Source organism: Aythya ferina (assembly GCF_964211825.1).
Source record: "Aythya ferina genome assembly, chromosome: 13".
NCBI classification, from domain to species: Eukaryota; Metazoa; Chordata; class Aves; order Anseriformes; family Anatidae; genus Aythya; species Aythya ferina.
The window spans coordinates 3,169,215-3,188,878 of record NC_140311.1 but is presented as its reverse complement, the minus strand read 5'-3'; the positions used below and the strand labels follow the sequence as shown (position 1 = coordinate 3,188,878).

The 19,664-nt window shown below is 36.2% G+C and overlaps 1 protein-coding gene and 1 long non-coding RNA gene across 5 annotated transcripts in view; one reads left to right on the top strand and one right to left on the bottom strand.

Annotated features, from left to right (window-relative positions):
* LOC311443980 (uncharacterized protein) overlaps positions 1-19,664 on the top strand; it is a 199,534-nt gene that overhangs the window by 56,807 nt on the left and 123,063 nt on the right. The window lies entirely within an intron of this gene.
* LOC311443985 lies at positions 1,850-16,381 on the bottom strand. The gene is made up of 3 exons (XR_014697608.1): positions 16,302-16,381; positions 10,170-10,268; positions 1,850-2,773 (listed from the first exon to the last, which is right to left on the bottom strand). It is a non-coding gene; the product is annotated as an uncharacterized lncRNA (long non-coding RNA).

The following is a 19,664-nucleotide window of genomic DNA, read 5'->3' as shown; positions in this document are numbered from 1 at the left end:
AAGATGTCCAGATCTGCATTGGCTCCTTCTCTGCAATCTGTTTACAAAAGTTAAAAAATGCAGCAGAATGAGTTGGTTTGTAAAGGTGCTTTTTTGAATGCTAAATCATATCTGCAAAACTAAAATGCTAAAATTTGTTTTGTTTCACTATACAAGAGTCTTCTTAAACAAGTTTTGAGTTAATCTGATGTTTAAATTTAAATTAATTAAAACATAAGAAGAATTTACATTTGGAGTCCGTTTTTCCCTCTCAATTGAAAAATTTCTAGTAATTGAGGAAGTAAGATATTTCTCTGTGGCTTATATGATCATTTGCATTTTTTGCAAAAACATCTGAAAATTATATATGCAATATTTCTTTTCCAGTAGTATTCATATTAAACTATCACATAGTATTTTTTTTGCCTAACAAAAATCTCTATCAAAAGAATTTTGAATTTACCGAAATGTTGGTTATCAATACATTTTTAATTTTTAAAATGCTTATTCCCAGGTATTTCAAAATTCTATTTGGTACCTGGGTGAGTAATCTGCATTGTAAAGATGTGGTGCATCTTATTTCACATTGATTTAATGCACGCTATTAGCATATCTGAAAATTAATTCAATGATTTCATGCTTCTCTTGAGATCTCTGTAAGCCTGCAGGGATTTGGAAAATCCCAAATAATTGTTAGGAAATCCTGCAAAAGAAGCAACTTACTTTGTCTTCGATTTGCAGCAATTCCAGTTAGTGGAGTACAAAGTGTCTTCTCTATCCACTCCCTTGACCGCTATTAGTATTTTATTTTTTTTAGCATGTCTGTAAATTTACAGAACTGTATGTCAGGGGTCATATTATTTTTGGTCAGTTTTAGTAGCTTCCCTTTGAAGAAGAGTCCTTCCGTTTCCCTCCGACTAGCCCCATGACTGGCACAGAAGACTGAAAGGCCATGCGTCCACCAGGATACATGGCATGCGAAACCTCGCAGGGTTAACTCCTCAATGTTCTCAAGGAAACAGCTGCTGATGTGCTATGCTCGTTGCCTGTCATGCTGATTAATACTGCCCTAGTATTTCCTTAAGTGTCCCTCGCTGACTGTGTTTTTTGTAGTCGCAGTTGGAATCAGAGCTCACTGACTGTTCTGTTTTCCGTCTGTCAGCACACGGAGCCTCCTCTGTGCCCAGTTCTTAGGAGTTGCACCAGCACAAGTAAAATAAATAAAATAAAAATAAAAATATAATAGTAACAATAACAACAATAATAGTAATTCTGGTTGAAGAATTAAAATGTGCGAGAGCTATAAGAATTTTTTTAAGGATTTTAGGCAGTGGGCTGAAACAAGTTTAAGAGTTCCTAAGACTTTCAGTTCTGTTTCAATTTTTTGCCCAATGTGAGCATAAACCAAGGAGTTTTAGGCTTCTGGAAGCTGTCTGTGGTGGCAGCATGTCCCAGCTGGCCCCTCACAGGGGCAAGCCAGGGTGGGACTGGTGTTGCTTCGAACATGCTCCAAAATTCCATCTTGTGACTTGCTATGTTTGTATCCACCTCTGAGCCATACGGGAAAATTCTGTTAGTTTAGTATGAGTACATGTAGTAATGCAATTACTGGTCTGTGGTGGTTTTTTGTTTTGTTCTGTTTTAAGTGTTGCATGACATAGTGCTGTTAGTGTTTTTATGGAGTAATGATGATGAAAGAGGAAATTGGATTCCAGTGGCAGGTCATCTCTAGGTTAAAAGAGGGAAAAAATACTCATTCTCTGTCTCAGTTGTGTCTCATGGAAGCAATGGGACCTAAAGATCCAGGTCAGGCATTTTGTACACAGTGGTAATCTAAAATATAGACATAAGACACATCCCTAAAAGTAAATAGAAGGGTAAAATGGAACTTTATTTACACAGGATAAGTATATGTTGAGGTAAATAAGTTAGAACTAGTCCATGTGCTATAAAAATATAATCTCCTTGTCCTGCCTGAACCTCAAAGTTTACATTATTTCATCTGCCAATAATCATGTGCAGCTATCAGGATTTTGTGAGCATCTTCCTACCAAGACAAGTCTAACAATAAAAGTCAGTAATGCCTCTTTATTCCATGAGCACTTACTGTATATTTTCACCACGGTCTTCCACAAGTGTATAGAAATTCTAGGGCAGGGGCCAACACAGTATTAAAATACAGAGAAACTCCCCCCATGATTTTATTTTATTTTTTGAAGTAGATAGTCTTTCTAATGCTTCAGGAAAAAAAATATATATATGTTTTGAGGAATATTTGTAGCACCTACACTTTTATTTAGTACAATTTTACCTTCTCCAGAGTAATATTACTTAAATAATAATAATTTAGCTGCACTAGTTCTTATTAGCTCTACATGTTTCATTTCTTAAACTAAAATTTCATTTTGTATAAGAAGAAATGTAAACAAGATAAAACAGATATTTACAAAAATAATCCTTCTGATTGATTAGATTAAAATCAAAATTTCTCAATTTGCCTGTGGAAATACATTAATGTAATGGACTCTTTTCGGAATCAGCAGACAGACAGATTGATGTGTCAACAGAGAAAAAGCAGAGAAAAGAGTTATAACCATCAATGTGTCTCTCATTGTTTGACAGTGATTTACTACTATCCAACAAGTCTGTTAGCTTAACTTTCAGACTGAATTATTCACAGATAGTGCATTACAGAAGAAGCATTTTTTTCTGATACATAGACCAGTGCAGTGGCCTCCCAAGACTGCTCCTGCAGAGCTATCACACACTGAAAGACATGATCTGGCAGCCCCTTCTTGTGCAGAATCAAAAAAAAAAAAAAAAAAAAAAAAAAAAAAAAAGCCGTAAGATCTTGAATCCTAACTGAATCAGATAAGAAAATCGTTTTTCCTTACAGCTGTTTCAGAGTCATAACATTAATTTTTCAGTGTGTTATCACCGGATTTTTCAGAATTTATTGCAGCAGAATATTTACATCTACTATTCATAATCATTGTATTATCAGTTTTAAATGTCTGTACCTCTATTTATGATCTGAAAAAAAAAACAAAAAAAACCTTTGCTGTTGATTTTAATACAAATTAAAACCCGGTCCTTAGTATTGATTAGCTTAATTGTCCATTCTTTCACTTTGTCACTCCTACCAAAATAGTTTGCAATCAAAGGAGGCTGCACTCAAAAGAGAATTATATCCATATAAGACGTGTCAGAGTAGGAAGATGCTCACATTCATTTCTGGTATAACAATGAAAAGGTGCAAATGCTATTTTTAAACTTTCAAAATTAATTATTCTAAAGGCATATGCTTTCAAAAGAAAAGGATGATTTTGATCAGAGTGCACAAGGTTGCAATTCTATCTTGGTTTCCCTCTATTATTTTGGTAAATATAACTTATACAGATTAATATTATACTTCTCGCTATATTTTTCCTACTTAAAAGTTTCATGTGTTTTTGCTTTGCTTTTTCTGAGCTTGACTAGAGATAGATTTGATCAACTGCTGCACCTTTTGCATCACTTGGAAAACCGTTGTGTCCTTGGGCCTTTTTTCAGTGATGTGGTAGTTCTCCCGGTAGTTTTCTGTAATCTGTGTTGGCATTATCAAAGGGCATCCTTATGTCCCTGACTGTCATGGCTTGAATACATGCCGATAATTATATTTCTATCCAGAAGTAAATTTATCGGTTCAATACATATACAGTTAATAGTGACTTAACTCTTATTTGCTGTATCTACCTCTGTTGCCTGTTCTTGAAAACTCTTACAGTTTTTATATGTATTAATTTGATACTTGAAAGAAGTACATCATGCCATCACGACAGTGTCTTGCACATGTACCTTTTCAGAGATGCTGTGTTGGCATCTTTCATTTCTGTAGCATGTTGCGTTACATGCAATTAGATGTTAAGCACTCTTGCTGATTATACAGTCACCAGCAGTTTATAGTTTTGAGACAGTTTTGCACAAAGTTGGAATATTCATTGAATTTTCAGAGAGGAAAGGGATGTAGAATGCTTGTAGATGTAGAATGTCACAAAAAGACCTTAAAAAGAGCAAACCGGTATATTTAGATTGTGCATATTTTATGTGAATAATTTCTACTTGGAGGGGGAAATTTTTAAAATGTCCTTGGGAAACTTGGATGAAGAAAAGAACTCATACGTAGTAATGTTTAAGTGTTAGCTAAAGCTGATCTGTTGTCAACTTGTGAGTGTTGTGAATAATACAGGAGATCTCAAATACAAAATCATTTCACGCCACAATTGTTAATTTGCTTGCAAAACATGACTGCTTATTCTGTTACCAAAAACATGGCAATGCGACATATTGTATTTGGACTCACTCATCCACTTTCTGGGGAAGTACAAAAAGAGGGGAGAGTAAGCAGGCTTCGTGAAGTTGCACAAGGTCAGTCCACAAGCACGAACCACGGACACTGAAACATCTATGACTCAGAACTGAGTGAAATGTATGTCAGGCTGTGTTTCGTGGTCAACATATTTCATTGGTCATTCATTTAATAGAAAATGTGCTACATTTTCTACTCTTTATATTCTCTCTCTATGGGCATGGCATAGCATGAGAAGCAATATCAGTTTTACGAGCATAACGTAAGGAAATTCTAAAGGCAAAAAAGTTTGTTGTCAAAAGATCAGCATCAATTACTAAAACAAATAAAACAAGGACTGAAGAAGAAATTGTATTTCTCTTACACAAATGATTCTATTGCAATTCAGCCATCCCATCTTTTAGAGAAAGTTGAAAGTTTACTCTACTCATATATGTGACTTATGAAGTGTGTTTCTCCTTTAATGTGCCCGTGTGTTAGAAAAACAATTTTATGATGTTGTAGTTGTTATAGTAACTCCCCCTTTTACATATATATATTAAATGTATTGTATGAAAACTACTACATGATAGCATCTTTTTCCAAATTAATTAATTAAATTTGGAAAATAGACGTGGTTTCAGGACACTTGTGAGGATTCTCAAGCAACTTAGTGTCCTTTTGACTAAAAATCAGGAATTCCCTTCATTAGCAGTTCACCCGTGTGATAGATCTGGAATCACACTGTACATTGCAGTGACATTACATGTTGTACGTCAGACCTCAAGCTCATTCACCAGCCTCAGAACATCATTTAGTCCGTGCTAGGGAACACAGGAGTAAAGTGTCTAAAATCTGCTGGAATTTATTTTTTCCTTTCTGCATAATTTCTGTTATGGCTGTAGGTTTCCTCAATCATATCACTAGAATATTTTGCCTAGAAAAAAAATATTTTTTTTTTTTGTATTATGCAACGTTTTCAGTTTTGTTTTGTTTTTTACTATTCTGGGGTTAAGCATCAAATGATAGTAGTTTATAAAACAATTGTTAAAACTAGAAGTCCAGTTATTCTATATCCTTGACATGAAATATTGAGACCTCAACTAATGTTTCCAATGCATTAATTTGTCATGTTCCTTATAACTTTGCTTGCAAGTTCAGGGATCTTTTATGGATTTATTTTGTGTTTTTTTAAAAATGTTCCAAAGCAAACCAAAGTTGCTGATCAGCTTGGGATGGAAGAAACATACTGAGTGGAAATCTCCCCACAAAATGGAATATATTTTGTCTATCTAGAGATATGCACCAAATTCTCTTTGGACAATTTGCGTTCTGCATATAAATAATGCGAAACATACAGTCTGGGCTGATTTAATCCAAATGTAAGCAGGTTTGTGTAGCTCAGACCAAAGTCCCTTCGATGGCCCTTGCTCTGCTCACCTGAAGTGCCAGAGAGCCACTGCTGTGCAGCGATGCTGGCGCTAGGTGGGCGAGTAGTCCAGATGTGCTTGTCTTCTCTGCTGTCCATAAATGGACATGAGATTCTAACTTACTTGCTTCATTTGTATTTGTGGGACCAGGTGGGATGGACCCCGGTCCTGTACCTTTTACTTTTACATATCTTTAAAACAGGGGTAATACTTGGGTTTGTTTCAGAAGAGATGTGGAACCAAATATATCAAAGTTTGTGCTGTAGCTGAAGCTATGGAACTAGGCATAAACACCACTTCATTCCCCACAGAGTTTTCCCATAGTGTGTTAACACAGCATTTCTAAAAATAATAAACATTTGATAGATATTTATTGTCAAGATCTTTTGGCATAAATATCTTTTTTTTTTTTTTTATATTAGTGTCCTGCCAAATCTTTGTCTTTTGCTCTCTTTACTTTCTGGAGACTTCAAAACGATTGCCTAGGGGCTTTTCAAGGAAAACAGACTTTTTTTATAAAATAGCAGCAAAAAGGGTAAATTTTGGCATTAAATTAAAAGACAATTAATCACTTTTCTGCTACTAAATTAATTATCATCAAAGGTTTCATTAACAGCAGATTTCTTATCAGCAAAGTCAACAACAAAATTGGAAACTGGACAATTTTCTCCCATTATCAACGACGAAAACATTTTATGGCCCTTTTTTCTCAGTTTGTCCTTTTTAGAAGACTGCTACAGCATGCAGAGTGGGATTCAAAAGTCTTCAAATCTCTTCCTTCATTCTATGTTTTAACTGGAGTTGGAAAATGTGGTATCGAAAAAGGGGATTCAGTGGCCATAGTAAGGAGGGTTGTTTGCTTGCAGAGAGGGTCAGCACAAGTGTAGGGCCCCTTTCTATCTTCGTCTAAGGCCTTTGGAAGGGGGGTACATTGTGGTATTTAACTGTCTCATGGAGTTTCACTTCCCACTTAGAGATGGCATGGCACATTCATTGTGCAGCTCAGGGTACAGCGTTAGGTGGGCTGGAGCTGCCGCCTCATTCATTGCACAGGGACTGATGCAAGGGCTCTACAAGGCTTGTGGGCTATAATTATCCCTAGTAATTTAAGAATCCCATTACCTTCTGCAGATGGAGGTACAGTTTAATCAAATACAGTGGTAAATCTGCCTTTATTAGGCACATTCTGTAGGCTATTATGTAGGTGTTAATGTTTAGAATGTGTCTGTATTAAAATTCTTCCCAGGTGAACAGGCACAAGTTTAAAAAAAAAAAAAAAAAAAAAAAAAAAAAAAAAAACTTGCAGCAATGAGCAGCAAAGTTTTTTTCTGGTTTGGTTTGTTGTTTTTGTTTTGATTGTTTGCTTTTCTCTTCATTAGTAAATTGTATTTCGAACAAAGAATATACCTATAATCCAGGGTTATGATTTGCACCACTGTGGTCACTCTGTAAACCAGATGGCTACATTTGAAAATTAGTTGCTGCAGACTAATTTGGTTAACAACTAACCAAAACCATTTAAAAGCTGAGCATTTGCAGCAGTGTATTTTTCTATCGAGATCACAGTTTCCAGAGTTGCCCATAATTACTTCAAGTGAAGGGATGCAACCCCAGATCCTTTGTAGATCCAGTCACGTTAGTTTGTACTGCTTTTCCACTATGATTTGTCCATGCTGAACCCTGGTTTGGAAATCTCTATATTAACACTGTAATTCTCTTTAGGATTTATCTTCATTATTAGTACCTGTGTAGCAAACAACAGTTTCTCTTTAGCCAGATTGCACTTCCAAGGTAGCTCAGCTTCCACAGCAATGTATGTTTTGGTTTGTACAAGACAGATCTGCAATAGAAAGGTACTTCTAAAGGCCAGCAGCAAAGGTACAATTGCAGAGTTGGTGTTTATGAACTATTGCCTTAATCATACTGATAGTTGGCCTGTATTTATCACTAAAAGCACATTTTTGTAAGGCTGCCTAATCCCAAGGTTTCACTCAAAGTCTGCAGAGGTGCTGCAGTGATCTCAGATACCAGGCAGAGCTCTTCCATGACAGCTACTGTTGCTGTTAATGGTGTGTTCCCATCATAAATTTCAAAAACCTGTAGATGGGCATTTCTGGCATGCTGGCTGAAATGTTAACTGTTGGGAATGCCAGACCTTTCTGATTTAGGATACTTTTACTATCCATGTTTTGAGGATAAGCAATAGAAAACACCTTTTGAAGATGTCCACTACACAGCTCAGATTTTAGTCTTCTTGTTCCAGTTCCCAAGCCACTTCCCATTAACAAAATCAGCTTTTCATTTTGAACTTCAACTATCCAGTTTAGGGATAAAACACAGAAATAAAAACAGGTCTATTTTATTCTATATTTTGAAAAAGTTGGCGGTGAGGGTTTGTTTTGTGTTTTTTGTTTTTTTTTTTAAAGACTATCTTCTGAATTACTTGAACAAGCTATATTTATTTAACATTAACATTAATATTAACATTAACATTAGTTAACATATATTTAAATGTTAGACATGTATGTTAAATACATTCATTTGGTGAGGGTTATGCTGTGCCAGTGAAAAGCACAACACGAAAATGTTGGCAGCAGTACTAGTTCTGCAGAATTTAACAGTGGAATGGAGTAGTTACTGTGTTTCAGAAGGGATTAAATGTTTGCTCTGTTACTGCTGAATATTAAGTGTTTGGGAACAATAAAGCACCCAGTCCTGGCTCCTGTGAAATTTATAGGCACCGCTGCTGGAGCTACTGCCCTTGAGAAAGGGCTGTCTACAATCATGAGCGTAGAAGTCAGGACATAAATTGGGACTTCTTTTCCACCAGACTATAGACCTGAGCTGGTTGATGTCTGACTAGCAGCTGGAGGCCCTGCCAGTCCCTGCACAGTTTTCACATGGCACAGGACCCTTGGACTAATGTGCTTGAGTCAGGATGGGTAGGACAGTTCCGCCCCAACATTTATAAGCTCCACCAGAGCCACAGTTCCCTTCCAAATTACTCAGTCTCTGAAGATGGGAGTAGGCCTATTCATACGAATAGTAAATCTGGCTTGAAGTATAGCAGCCTGTGTTTACATAGACTTCTGTGTTTAGTAACTCATAATGATATTTAATGTGCCTTGTAGCCTCTGGTTTTAGTAAAAGCACCTTTTAAGTAGGATTACAGATCTGAGCTATTTCATTGGATGCAAAAGATGTGCAGTTACAAATGGCAGCCCGCAGTTACTGTAATGAATGTGATCACATCCAGAGGAAAAAAAAAAATGGAATGAAGAATAACAGCAGGTTTGAGAGGTGCATTTAATTTTCATATCATATATTTTAAATTAAATTATGAGTGCAGTATGAGCAGGATATCTTCTCAAAAGTTAAAGGCTAATCTTCGATGCTGGTAGATTTATCTATTACACACTGACTGCCATCTAGATGTATGGTAATTGTGAGTTTGACTTGCTCTTTCAATCTTGAGAAAATAAAGGAAATGGAAATAATGCCAGCTGGCTTTTTGTTCCAAAAAAAAGAAAAAAGAAAAAGAAAAGAAAAAGCAAGCATCCAATGGTGCTGATAGTTGCTTGCTTTCTGGGCAGAAAGCAACATCTAATTTCCATTTATATATCCCTCACTGGGATAATGTTTTCAAGCTTCCTCGTATAAAATGAGTTAAAATAGTTTCTCAGTTAAAAAGTACCACTACCAGGATTCTTGTGTAAAAATCAGAGCTTTTAACATCCATAATCTGATGTCCTGCTAGAGTTTGCCCAGCAAATGGAGCAGCAGTACATTTGATGTTGCAACTTGAAAGGCGGATGGTGATGTGATCCAGGTGTTCTGCATTAGCATATAGGCACAATAAGGTGCAAAATGTATACAGTTGGCTAATAAATACTTCACTCTAGACTTTCCTTAAATAAAGGAGAAGGGTTGTTTTAGTCACATTTATGTTTCCTTTTTTAATATTTTGAACAGTTTTGTCATTGGAAGTAAATGGCCAATGAGAATATCCTTAGTTGTCTTGAATGAATGAGACATTTACTGATCTGCTGTGCTGGTAGCTACTGGCACCAGCTGACATGGGAATTCGGATGAAAGAGTGCCTAATAGGGGGGGGCTATTGTAAAGTAACTACAGTGAAATGGAATTTAGTTCTTTTTGACAAGCAAATGAAGGATTTAAGCTACAAATCTAAAGGTTCCTAGAAGATGATGATATGCAAAAACACTTAATTCAAACAGTCAGCCATCACATCTATAAAATAAACTATTTTTATCAGCTCTTAACCAGTAAATGAAAAACACATTTCATTGGCAGTGCTGATTTTTCTAGAAGTATAATGAAAGAAGACCACTCCCCTAAGGTATTTAAATTGGAATTTAAATGGTCCATCAAGTGACCATATCTGGGGCATGAGAATATTGTCTGTGATCCACTTATTGGTCTGTAGAGGCCCAGGGCCTGGTGTCTGTGCCCATGAGCTCCTAACCATTCACCAGTCAACAGTCTTCTTGTCCTGTGATTCCATGTGTGACCTGCAGAGGTATGCTAAAATTTACATCCAGGTCATAAAGCAGAAAAGTGTGTATTCCATAAAAATATTAGCATTCTTGGAAGAGACAGTAAAGTTCAATTCTAAACTCTGAGGTACTGAAATAACTATTTGTATATACTTACGGAAATTCATGGGAAAAAAATAAATGCTTAACTTCTTTCCATTGGATTTCTCATGAATTAGTAACAAGCAAACAAAACAACAACAACAAAAGATGCATTTCATTTTCTTTGTTTCATGCTGGATTTTAACAGATAATATGTATATATATTTATATACATATATATATATGAGTTTCAGCAATTACATGCAATCAGTTGCAACATGTAGCAAGTACAGTCAGGATTAGGCTTTTTATTCTTTTTCTAGATGTATAGAGTTTTTAATCTCTTTAAATATATATAGAAAGTGAAGTAAAAAAAAAAAAAAAAAAAAAAAGTAAATGGAGAAAAACTTCCCTAGAAGACCAATAGGCAGCCCATTCCTCACACTCAGCCTCTTAATAAAGTCTGTAGTAAAGCTGTTTTAATACAGTGGGCATGGATCAGGTTAATCCTTTGGGATTTGTTCCCATTCCCACCTTCATAACTATTTCCAGCTCCATCTACCTTCATTTCATTGAGCAAATAATATGGATAGAAGTAATCAAAATCCACTGCAAGATCATCATAAAGAGGAATTTAAAGTGTACTGGTTTATAAATGAACAAGAATGTGGAGTATGGCATTGCAGTATAAAAGCATAAAGTGCTCACATGATATCATTGGAAAATTTAGAATAGTAATGGGGGGGGGAGGAATGCTAATGGACTGTTCATTCTGGTGCCAAGTCTTAGCATTTTTCCAGGTGTTTTTAACTTAGAAGAAGCCACCTTTTTCTCTCAGTTTGAAAATGCTTCCTCATATAGCAAATAATTACAGTCAGCCTGTGTAGACCCCCTTTGTATGGGTCGTTGCAAGGTGTACAGTGCTACTTCTTGAAAAGAAGTGCAACTGGAAAGCTAGTTCTGGCAGCACAACTCAAACTTAGTAAGTACTGCAAATAATGGAGTTCACTCCGATCACCTGCATCCTATCCTATCTGAGTGTAAGGTGATCCTTAGCTGTTTTGGTTTATTTGTAAGAATTCAGTGGATTCAATATATTTTTCCTACTTTAATTATTCTTTATTGTACTTTTATTAGTCTATACCATCCATTAAAGCTTACATCAAAGGCCCAAAGTTTTTACACTCAAATTCCCTTCTACTCCCACCTTGGCATAGGATCATGGATCACGGCATAGGGTTGTATTAGGATCTTCTTCTGTATTTTGTAAATGATATCTTCCAGGTGCTATATCTTCCAGGTATTATATTGCTAGTTCTGTGGAGATTTGGGTTCTTTATATCTTTCAATCATCCTAAAATATTTTCAGGATTTAGGACTAAAGAATTTCATTTTTTTTTTTCTAAGTCCACTAATTATTTCTTCCTTCAGGTGAAGTTCATATAGAGCAAGCAGCAAATTAAGGTGTTTCTGAATGCTCTGATCCTCTGTCATCCTCAGAAATGTTATAAGCATGTATTTTTATAACAACAACAACAACAAAAAGGCTGAACATGTGTCACTTCTATTTGATACTTCATGAAAAATCCTTTTTATATGGTACTGGTATAGTCCACAAGAAAGCTTTTACCTACTCTCTCTAAAACTATTCTATTAACAGTCTTTTCTCTGTGGCATAACGTTTGTTGGGGGGGGGGGTGATAAGAAAGAGAAAGGTCTTTTTTTTTTTTTAATAAAAAAAAGGATTGTTTATTGTGAAGGAAAAACAAAGCAGTAAAACAGAACACATAAAAAATGAAAATTGCTATATCATTTAATGACTATTTTGTAAAAATAATTTTCTCTTCTCATTCTACAAATTCATGATAGGAGCACTGCTAGTTGCTTGTACGTGATTTATCATGTCAGGTTATATTGCAGCAAGCAGACTATATACCCTTTGACCTTGAAGACTCCTACAATACTGCTATAAATTTTGGTTTCTTAAAAGCAGGGGGTGAAAATGCCCTTTCATTTAGACAGTTACTGAGCTTAAATACCTAGCAAAATGAGATTTTGTTTTCTTTATTCTACTTTGTGTTAGTAGATGATATTTTGTTGTTATGAATTTATGTGGAAAAATACTTCCAATTTTTTTGCATCTCTGCCTTGATGTGTATGTCCACAACTAAGGGTTATTTTCAGCACAAATATGTGACCATGTTAACAGAGCTTTTCCACACCAGTGTTTGCTGAGCTGTGAAACCTATGAAGCTGTCAGTGCGGTTTCTTTCAGAACCTGATTTTTGGCCATTTCTGCTTCAGCTTTGTTACAAATAAATAATTCCTATGTGATGAAAACATGGAAAGATCCATTGTGAAACAAGGAATCCCGATTTCTTGCAAATGTATCCTATGTGCACATTACTTTAACAAAAGAGAAGACCTGACTTCAGAGTTTCCCTTGTGCCCAGTGATTCTCCTTCACCCGCCAACCCAAGCAGTGGTACCAGCAGGCTCTGGTAGCCCCCAGCTGTGGGCTGGAGAAGGCACTTCAGTGGATGAGCAGTTGATGTGTGCTCCCTGGCCAGCAAAAATATGTTGGTTGGTCAAACAAAACTATAATGTTGAACTCTCAAGCTTTCCTTCTGTAGAGACAACGGTTTCCCTCTGTCAAGCTGCCACATTTCCTAGTTCTTGAGCTTTGTGTGTTTGAAGTCTCTATTGCTTGTCAAATTGAAGTCTACCAGTGGATCCAAAAACCTTAGTGCTGAGGGAAAGGGCCAGGTTGTCTTCAAAATAAGAAAAACCTAATAACAATCTCCTTTGGGTTCAGTAAAAGGTAAATTTCTGGGGGTAGTTGTAGGGAGCCTAGTAGGCAGCTTGCATACTTTTTCTCTACATAAAAGTGTGTTTTGGTCTCTAAAAATTAACAAAACCATACTTGGCAGAACATCATCCTACATCAAAGATTTTTTTTTTAAAAAAAAAGTTGAACAAACAGCTGTTTTACAAATATTGGGGTAAGTAAACAGTTCAGCGTCATTCTCTTTTCTTTAATCTGATTCATAAATTCTTCCATCTATTTAATTAAGTTTGGTCTACTCTCAGCCTCCTTAATCACAGGCAGCTTAGGTTAATGTACACCTCTTCTGCTGATGAGCCAAAATTTCATGACCTCTTTATTTTGCTTTGTGATGAAGTTATTCAAGAGCCTCTTTGACTAAGAATAAAAATAAATAAATAAAGTACATCTCTAGAGAGAACTAAATTGTGCCCTAGAGCAAGCAGTGAAGCTCGAGCAACAGAGATTATTGAAAAACCAAAAGAGCTTGAGTTTATATCCTCATGACACCACCTGAGATATCCATGATTCTAAAACCATCAGAAGCTGAATTTTGTTTTTTACATTAAGCATTCATTCAGAGCAGCATAAAACAGTTAAGCAGTTCCAATTTCAGAAGTAGCAATGGGAATCCAATGAAATACCTCATTGGTTAAGATACAGTCTCTCCCTATTCCTTCTCCCGTTCATCGAATTTTACATTATTTTCTCTGTGCTGCTATACCTTGAAATGCAGAGTAGAAAATACCTTTTCCCTTGCTCCCTTGTGGCCAGGGAGTAGTGTCCCAAGGCTAGCAGATGTGATTTTAAAGCTAACAGGAAAACTGAATCCAGTCTTTCCTTTGACAAGTGTTCTGCCTAATATGCAAGAAGACAATTCAGCTAACACCAAAATCATCATCACAAATGTTTTTATATAAATCCCATCAAGTGCATTGAAGGGCAAGGCTTGGAAGGAGAAGGTTTGTGGCTGTGGGTCCTGAGCTGGAAGCATTTTCCTGTAGCCCTCACCACTCAGCATTGCCCAGTAACTGGGATCAGCAGCTTTTCCACCGAGCTGGCAGAAACTTAGTCTTTGTGTTACAACCTGGGGGGTCTGTGTTGATTAAAAAAAAAAAAAAAAAAAAAAAAAAACTTGCACATCACCTGCACTTAATACACTGACTTCACTATCATTGTTTTGATTTTTGCTTAATAAATACTGGGACAAAATACATGAAGTATTATAATAGTTACAAAGTATTATAATCAAGTTCACTTAACAGAGAATCTTGTTTACTCTAAATTGCAGTAAAATGAAGAGTAAGACCTATCTGTCACTTCCTTAAGTGGCAACTAAAAATACCTTTACAAATGTAATGGAGTTAGGGAACTCTCCTGGTTTTTAATTTACTTTCAATAATTCATTAGCATACACTTTAACCTTAATCGCCAGTCCCCACAGGATTCATATGCTGTGCCAAAACAGATTTCTCATAGGCAAAATTAATTTTCTACAAATAACTTCCCTATTTTTTTTCCTAATTCAGGAGCACCAGAAGGTAGCACAGCTTTGGTGATTTGATCTTGATACGTAAGATTTCAGCACTCGTTTTAGCCAGCATTCTTCTGTATTGAATTTTCTTTTTTAGACTGCTAAATATTGGGTGTGACTTACAGGAGGATATGATTCATTTTGATGGAACAGCTTCTAGGTATCTGTATTGGTGCTTATTAATTACTTTAGCAGAAGTGTTTTGTTCCTTCAGTTCCTCTTGAGGATTAAATACCACATAACATATGTTAGATTTTGGCAATCTTATGTTTACAGAAGTTTAAAAAATATTTTGAGCAGTTGTGCATGAAATTATTTAATATCCCTCATGAGAGGAAATGCTAACAATGTTAAACCCAAATACAACTGCTTTCTATGAATACTCTTTTCATATCTCATGAGAAAGAGCTGAATGGAATATGAAATTTCCACACTTTTTTTGAGCTCTGGAAAATCAAGCCAAGAGTCATACCTGAAAACAAATACTAAGAGAGAAACATGTAATACTGAAAACAGTTGAGAATAACACATTGGCCTGGTTATGATCCCTAATCAAGAAAATGTGAATTTGTTTCCTAAGTCTAAAGTTAATATTTTAGAGCAGGTTGTCGTACAGGTATACAAACACATTGAGTATTTTCTGAAATCCCATTCTCTGACACCTGCATTCTTTGTTTATATATATCTCTGTAGAGGTGAAGACAGTAGCAGAAGCTCATTCTGGAATTAAACAGCAGTGGCCCCTGGAGAAGTGCTGGGAACAGCCGGTCTCTGTGGCCTCTGCCCTGATGCCCAGGGGCTGCTGCCACAGGTGGCTGGGTGCAGCCTGGACCTTGTGCAGTGTGCCCTGCACAAGTGGCCTGCTATTGCCTTCCTCTAGTTAAGGGTCTGGATAAAGGGGAACTGTCTCCTGTATCAAATTTGGGCATCGCAATCTTATTCCTCAGGTTCTCCCTTTCACTTACTGTTACTTCTGCTGCTACTTTTTCAGGGAATAAACCCTCCTCTAAATACAGAAATCTGTGTTTCTGTCTCCCCTCTACTCCCACCTGTGTTCCTAGACACTTAGCTGCTCTGTCATCCCCAGGACTGATGGTTTCCCTTCCCCACATTCCTGAATTATTTGGGAAGTCAAAATATACAGGTGATTAATTTGCATCCTCCCAGCTCTCAGCAGTTTGCACAAGCTTAATTGCTTTGGCTTCCACGTCATGCTTTCTGCTTCAGCACTCAGGTGTGCTTACAGCATTCCTCTGCTCACCTATTTCCTTCTCCCAAAAGCCACCAAATACCAGCCATTTTTTGAACCTATCTTTTTCTGCATTCATCTTTTTTTTCACAAAAATCACTTAGCAATGCAATAAGTATTTCCCAGTGTTATTTTCTGTTTTAAATATAAATGAAGAAGGACATTCCTTATTATTGCCAGCTAAGGTACTTTTACTCATGGAACCCCAGTGGTGAATCTTTGGAGGAAATGACTGCCTGACTGTGGGCCTATTTCCTGTGACTTTCATTACCTTTTTCTTCATCTGTGTCATTAATCCAGCAGTGGCTGGATTAAAGCACAGACAGGGTAAATATCCATGTGCTTTACCCAGAGACTTACCTAAGACTCTCTTTTAGAGATTCAGATGGGACCTGGGGACAAAGAGCTTCAGCATGGAAGGAGAAGGAGCTCAGGGGAGTGGAGTGGGAGGGGATGACTTGTGACAAATTGAACTGGGATTTGTAAAAGAGAAAGTGAAACCTTTTCACTTCCAAAGCCTCTTTTTGCCCCTGGCAATACTCGAGTGGATTTCTCTATAGCTTCTGACATTAAACACTTAGGGAAAAGAAGATCTGCTGTAGATTTTGTGTGTGATGTTTTCCAAAATTGCTTCAGATGATTGTGTCTGATACTCAATGTTACAACAGAATCAAGAAAATTTGCAAGGATTTATTCAATTTGAATTGCAGGAGCAAGATCTTACAAAAATTTCCCATAGAATTTAAAGTATTAACATTTTTTCTAGAGGCATTCCATTAGTCTATTTCATCTTATGAGTCTCATATTTTTGACATTGGTACAACACTTCAGCTGTGCAATCTTGCAACCAAATCATTGGAAGGGAAAAAAAAAAAAAAAAAAGGAAAAAGGAAAATGACAAAACCCAAACCAAAGCATTATGTAAGTTTCCATCGTGAGCACACTTGCAGTCATTGCATACAACAAGTTTATTGTTCTGACTGTACAGCAAGGTGTAATAGAATGAAGATTAAAATAAACTTCCAGTTTTTGTCTTATTGCTGCGTGATTACTGCAAACTGTTACTATAGCCAAAGACATTATGACATTATGCTTGGTACAGGAGAAGAAAATGGGGTAACCGAATGTAAGTCAAATTAAAGAAGTAACATAAATTAAAGAATGTAAGTCAAATTAAAGAAGTAACATATTCAGAAGTTGCTGTAAAAGACAGAAGATACCTTACTTCCAGTTATTATTTGAGTGAAAGACAGTGGCTGAGAACACACAGGGCTGTATCAGCTCTCATGAGGCCTCTCCCAGTGCAGTGAAAATGTCCCCTTTGGTGCTGGCAGCTGCAGCATCAAGCTGAGCTTTGCTGTTTTCCCCAGTGGACCTGCTGTCGGAAGGGAGTGTCCCTTCTCTGTCCCCCTGGCAGCGTGGTTCATTAAACTCATACAGCTTGCTGCGAAGGGAAAGTACATTTCTTCTGTTAATCTCTCAGTGAGGCTGTGTTAGTTTTCTTGAGTAAATATTGTCCTTTTTTCTCACTATAATGCACATAGAACATCTTTGCACTGTTTTTTTGTTTGTTTGTTTGTTTGCAATGATATAGCTATGAGTGTTGGATTTCCTCTATATGGGTTTAGATGAGGTTATTTTCCAGTTTAGAGAGTTTTGGCTTTTGTTCTTTGGCCTTCAGAAGGAAAATAATTTGTAGACAAACATGTGCACCTGGTGCTAAAACAATAGGTACTAATACATTTCTAAAGAGGATGGAACTGGAACCCTCATACGCTATGTTTCCAGGAAAGCAGTCAGCCATAACTTACTCTTCGCCAACAAAATAATTGTTTTGTTTTGTTGTTTTTACCTACGATGATTGCTGAAAGATTTCTCTTTTTTTTGAAGTGAGTTTAATTAGAAACATAATACTTAAATAACATTACGATTTTGAATATGCTAGTAAAGGCGATAACTAAAGACAATCATTAATGAATGCAATTGCTTTCTTCTAAATTACTGTTAATTTTATTTGGGGGAAAAAATAAAGGTTAAACACATGCCCTTGTTTATTCTGCTACAAAAATCAAAGTATTCTGAAGTTGGATATCAAACAGATGAAGGTTGTGGAAGTAACTGAGATGTAAGTGTAATTCCACGATAGGTAGCATTATGCAATTCTCAAAAAAATCTGTGGCACATTACATGAGCACATTGCAGGCATGTTAACACAGTCAAGCCACTGTAGCTGCTGGACTTCTGCAATTATGCATTAAAGTTCAAGGTGAATGTCATAAAACCATGTAATTTATTTTAGATATTCTGGGTATGACACCTAATACTTCACACCAAAACTTGAATATTTATACCTTTTTTCTTTTTTTTTTTTTTCCTACATGTACTTTTCTATCATATCTATCAAAGTCCAGCTGAAGTCTTACTCAAAAGTTGAATGATGCTGAACTCTGGTTGGATATTATTTAGAATATTTGCTTATGATTTCATTTTTTCTTCTTCTTGAGCTATAGAATAATTAATTTCAAAACATAATCAGAAAAGACTGGAAGAAAATCCACAAAAAGGTATTAAAACACCATGAGAGACATATGATGTGTGGGTGGGTTTTCTTCAGAGTCCATCTGTAAAACATTTTTAAAAATGACATCCTACAAATATTTGTTAGAAGGAAGGATTGGGTCTGAGATGTTCATAGAAAATAGCTAATGGAATTGTGACAATTTAAACCAACTGAGATATACATCTGAGAACTATGAATTCAAATCTCAAAGATCAGTATGTAAGAAAGTACTAGCTTTGAGCAGAATAAATGAATACACAGAAGTAAAGAAAGACGTGGAATTAGTTCCTTGATCCAATAAAGTATTTGAACTTATATTTCACTAATGTTGGTGAAACTACTATATCAGTGTTGGGGGATGAGGGCAGGAAAATACGCCCAGATATGAAGAACATACCAAAGTTCTAAATAAAATATTTTCATGTACATGAATAAGCTTCAAACTCCACGTGTCCAAGCTCCATATCATTCCATGATGTATCCTTTTCATTTTATTTTGTCACCACTTATGTTACAAAATTACTCACCAAGGTAGTAATAATCAATACAAAAAAGATACCTCTGTGAAGACATTTCCTATATTTTCTTCATATCTGAAACAGAATAAAACGAAATGGGATATTGCTAATGTGTGATGAAAAATGTGCTATCTGTAAAGAAGTTATTTGCTGTCTCTTAGAGACTGTTTTACAGACACATAACGTACATTTCAAATTTTTCTTTCTAAGCCACCGTATCCTATCATGTTCCTACTGCTAAGAAAAAAAACCTGTTTGAGGGTTTTCAGGGAATATTTGAAAGTCTTCTAAAGTTGAAAATGTTTTCCCAAATTGTCACCCGTAGTAGTAGGCCTACTGCAAGTTCTTGGAAGTGAAGCGTAGCTCCACTTGCCAGAACTGTACAGTCTCATGTATAGGAGTGACAGTGCTACTAGGATCTGCTGCTGAAATTACTTCTTTATAGGAACTGATTTGTATTCTTCCTGTATGCCAAGAAGAGGCCGTTAATGCTTTAGCAAACCTCAGTCCAGGCTTCAGCCACTTACTGGAATCAAAGCGGTAAAACATACACCCTCTGAAACAAAACTAGATGCTTCAAGGAAAAGGAGGACTAGTGGATTTTTAATGAGGCTCAAGAAGCTACAATGGAAAAGAACAGATGTA